This window comes from Rousettus aegyptiacus, unplaced genomic scaffold (genome assembly GCF_014176215.1).
Source record: "Rousettus aegyptiacus isolate mRouAeg1 unplaced genomic scaffold, mRouAeg1.p scaffold_m13_p_5, whole genome shotgun sequence".
Taxonomy (NCBI): domain Eukaryota; kingdom Metazoa; phylum Chordata; class Mammalia; order Chiroptera; family Pteropodidae; genus Rousettus; species Rousettus aegyptiacus.
The window spans coordinates 27,438,081-27,442,852 of record NW_023416308.1 but is presented as its reverse complement, the minus strand read 5'-3'; the positions used below and the strand labels follow the sequence as shown (position 1 = coordinate 27,442,852).

General features: G+C 38.5%; 1 long non-coding RNA gene across 2 annotated transcripts; it reads right to left on the bottom strand.

Annotated features, from left to right (window-relative positions):
• Window positions 1–1,474: 1,474 nt before the first annotated feature.
• LOC107507808 lies at window positions 1,475–4,772 on the bottom strand. Of its 2 annotated transcripts, XR_001596209.2 has the most exons (3): window positions 4,646–4,772; window positions 2,746–2,880; window positions 1,475–1,923 (listed from the first exon to the last, which is right to left on the bottom strand). It is a non-coding gene; the product is annotated as an uncharacterized LOC107507808 (long non-coding RNA). The 2 variants fall into 2 exon arrangements; XR_001596208.2 differs by lacking the exon at window positions 1,475–1,923 and having other exon boundaries at window positions 2,427–2,880.

The following is a 4,772-nucleotide window of genomic DNA, read 5'->3' as shown; positions in this document are numbered from 1 at the left end:
TGAAGGGAAGGTGAGAAAGATGGAAAATTGGAAGTTTCCATCAGTTTATATAGGGTCAGTTAAAACCATGGTAGCAGATGAGGTAAATCAGGGAGGATATGCAGAGCGAATTAAAGAGATGACTAAAGGCCGGGGATCTCCAGTTCTTAAAGATGTTACGAAAGCAAGGCACCTAAAAGAAGCAACCCAGAGGGTCCAAATTCATCTGAACCTGGCCTTTTCCTATGTTTCAGGAGTCTTGGGTTTATATTTGCTTTATATGGACTCCCACACTTCCAGGGGGGGATATGCAGAAGGATTGGAATTTTAAGCTGAAAAACTAAAGTCCTGGACTTGTCTGCTGGGCCTCAGAATAGAACCTCAAAAGCTGACCTTTCCTCTTAAAGCCTTTCTTACCTTTCTGGAATAGTGTTATTGGACCACATCCGACCTTGCAGGGTGTTTTTAAGGATAAATGAGATAGCGTCTGTAAAACCCCTGGAGAGGAAGCACTGATGAAGATAAGCACATGCTCTGGTATTTTTAGCCAAGAGTGTGGGGTGTTCAGGACGTGCCATTTAGCAATTCCTGGAGCCTTGAAAAGGAAAGAAAAGGGGTGGGGAGACAGGGAACTAGTGGCATACAACAAATGTTGTTTTTCGAGAAATCCCTCCTACCCTGAGTGTAAGAATCCACGTCAAAGGAAGCAAACACCATGTGTAGATAAAACAGGAAGGTGACAGGTTTGCTTGCTGCCTTGCAACCAAGGCAGGGTATGCCAAAGGGCTAGTCCTGGCTGCTTGTTCACTCTCAGGGGCGGAGGTCCAGTTGCCGGCTATTCCTCTGATAGTGAAACCGGGGTTAAATGACTCTCTGTCCTGTACAGAATGGCAGGAAACATCTTCATCACCCATGACTCCTGGAGAGAGTGGCAGGGATGGGGGGTGCATTTCCTGCCAAGATTGCAGAAAGGGTGCTCACCTCCTATGCAGAGGCACGAGCACTAGCATGCTGACCCAACACAAGCAAGGCTGCAGAGTGACCATGGGGCCTGGCCCACCCTTCTCGGTCCATATCTGCTTCCTAAGCACAGTAATAACAGGAACCTGGGAAAGATAACTTACTTGGAGAAAGGTCTTAGGAGAGTTCATCCAGCTGCTTCATCAATGCTCTTTTTCTTTCCCATCATGTAGTAAAAATGTCTATTTCTAAATCTTGTGCTACAGACCTGTGTCTCCTTGTACTTGTGAAAGCAATGAAGTTTGAGTACCTCTAATGGCACAGGCTCTGAGTTAAACATTTTATACACATGTCATTCGAACCTCTCTGAAAAACGATTTAGGTATTATTGATGCATAATAATAAGCTCAGACAGATATCTAAGGTTGAATAGCAATAGTTAGATCTGGGTTCAAATTCTGCCTATTACATATATACAGCATGATATTTGAGAATTAATTTAAACTTTCTAAGCTCAGTTTCTTTATCTATAAATCGGAGGACATAACGTACATTATAAAATTATTATGAAAGTTAAATGAGATAGAGCAGACACAATTTGAATCTAGTTTTGTATTATGACTATGTCCTTTCTATGACTACCCTGGTAAACTCAGAAAGCAAAAATGACACAGATGAAAATTAGATGTTTTACTTAAGCTGCTTTGCCCCAGTGTTCAAATGTATTTCAGAATATAAATGGCAAGATGTAATTTTATTTTCACCTTGGTCATCTTGTTAGTTTTTGTTCTCTTAAAGCAGAAGAAGTATGCCCTCTGTAGATACTTAGAGATATCTAGATGTACTTTTTTGATTGTGTAAGGTTATCACTTGGTTTGTGAAGCAATGACAGACAAACGGATTTTGAGAAAACTGGTGATGAAGTTCACACTGTTTCCCTGGGTTCTCTCATGCTGAGTGGTTTAGTAGCAAGCCAGAAATCACCTGCAAGAGGAAGGATTGGGAGACTACAATTTCCTTGGAAGATGGGAAAGTTTTAATCACATGAAACCATAAAACATTAGCTTTATCAAGGGCCCAGTTCTCTTAATTACAAATGAGGAACATTAGGAGCTAGTTCAGTCCAGCTCAAATTCTCACAGCCATGTAAGGATAGAACGAGGATTAAAGATAAATGCCCCCAACCCAAGGCTTTTCTTACTTTGTCACCCTTTTTGTTGGTTTGTTTTTGTATTTGATATCTTCTACATCTTCTCTTAACTGCCCTTTCTTTACTGAATAACTTTTTCCTGAAACAATGGATAGGTTTATAACAGTATCTTCCCATGGGAAATATTCATAACATATTTTCGACATAAATGAACCACAGCATAACGGGAAGCATTTCATTCACATGGTTTCTCAAATCTCTGACTAGCTATTCCTGTTACCAAGAATCAGACTTGAATCAGATAGTTCAGATAATGTAGACAGCAGTTCACTTGGAGTTAGAGAATGAAGAGCAAGTGTTTTTTTTCTTTTTTAATATACCACTGTTTTGTACCTTCTCGACAGTGTCCCTCATTTGAGGAACGTTAGATATTACAATTGCCATCAAGTGCAAGTAATCACACACTAGTGACAAATCTCTGGCAGTGAATGCTTCTTACCAATGGAGAATTAGACAAAGTGACAGGGTTAATTCCCAATAGGACAAAAGGGTGTTGGTGGTGTGAAGCTTTTGCTGCCATTGGAGACACATCAATTATTTCCCTGACAGTCTGAAAGGCAGTGGAGAAAGGGCTTCATATGTGCCCTGAATATTACCTTCTTTCACCATTTATCAAGGCCTTGGAGGCTCTTCATCATGTGAATTAGAGGAAATCAAGGTGCTTTCTTCAAATCTGAGTTTGAAAATTCCATTTGTGCGAAGTTTGAAAATGATTGGGTAGAAACGAACTCCTAATGTGAAAAGAAAAGACATGTGTCAGCATGCCTCATGTAACTCGAGTCTCTTCTGGCAAACTTTACCAAGGTTCATCAGGCACAGAGGGAATTATCAGCCTATCGAGTGGAAAGGTTAAATGAGTTTTATCATCTTCTCACTAAAATGACAATTCCAGTGTCAGGTTTCATTTGGGTGATAAATGTCATTGTGGGAAGGGACAACAGCATACCCACAGCCTCTCTTAGGCAGCCTGCCTGCAAGATGGCCAATGGAAGGACATTGAGGGGAACAGGCTACGAGTTGGAGAGAAAGGCAAATTGTGCTCCGTGCTAAGAATGGCCTCTGCTCACGGAGAGTTCTAGGAGCTCAAAACATAGCCATGTTGAGTTCCCAAATGACCTCTGCTATATAAATTTACGTCCATGTTGATTTGGCACAATGAAACCATTTGCAAACCCAACACAGAATTCAGAAATCTTGATGTTGCCATTTGTGTCTTGGTTGATTCCTCCCACAGATTCTTTGAGTATTTATATTAGAGAGAAAATGGTTACCCTGATTCCAAACAACTATATGCTGTTCTCTAGTTTGTGAACACTTTTTTTAAAAAAAATAGGAAAGGACTGGTTAACACTTGGTATAAACCAACTTCATAGTTGGTACTCAGTAAACTTATGTTAAATAAAAGAATGCTAATTAAAAATAATGTTGTAGAATTTGATTCCTTATTTTAAGACCTTTCTACTCAAAATGTGGTCCACAGGTCAAGAGCATCCTTATTATCTGTGAAATTGTTACAAAAATGCCAGATCTCAAGGCTCACTCCAGACCAACTGTATCAGAATTATTTTAGCAAACCAGAACCTATATTTTAGCAAAACATAGATATGCATTAAAATTTGAGAAGCTCTGCTCTGTCTTCTAAGCTTAATTATAAAGAATCTCATAGACATGTATAACTGAAAAATACAACTATATATAGCCTACTCTCATCCTTTTCTAGAACAAAAAGTAATGTTTAAAATAACTTAATAATAATAAATCTCTCACTTTTACTTTCAAATATTATTATTTATGTGTCAACATGCTTGAGTCCCTTAAAAGGCTTTGGGCTCCTACTAGTAGGGATCATTATTCCAGTCATTTCTTTCTATCTCTACAATTTTACACATTATGACTGCTTTTAAAATGTTCATTGGATAAACTAAAACTTCTAGATAAAAATAGATTTTTTTTCTCACAGCACTACACAGTCTCTCTTTGAAATACTGATTGCAATTTTCAATTATGTATTTCAATGTCTACTTTCTTAATGTCTGTTTCCCCTACTGCATGAAACACTATATAAGAACAAGACAGGTTTATCTCATTCACTCTTGTATTTGCCAAATAGACGAAGGCACAGCGGTAAATGTGGCATAAATTTAAGTGTTTCGAAGGCTTACTTGAGTCATAATTTGTCTTTCTACTTCACAAAAAAATCTTTTATATACAACATATTTATACAAAAACTTTATTCATGCAAAAATAATTGTCAGAATTATCAACAATTGTCAGTTCCTGCCTGCTTGATTGTTTAGTAGATTAAAAAGGTCCATTGCTTCCTTGAAGGCCTGATTTTGGACTTTCCTTACTACATCTACCTTCAGCTTCAGAAGGAAATTGTTCTTAATTCTCTGAAGTAGAAATTCTCAGTTTCAAGTCCTGAGAACTGTTAGTTGTTTTTTTTTTTTCCCCCTTTCAGACTGCCTTTCTCAAAGAAAGCCAGTAGCACCATACCTCGTTAGCATAACCTCAGGAGCTCAACTCTTCTGCCATCCAACCCATCTTTTATCTCCATTTTTGGCTCCTTCGTTGGCACAGAAGCACTTCCTCTAGCCCCTGGGAGCTTTTAATTTAAACTTTG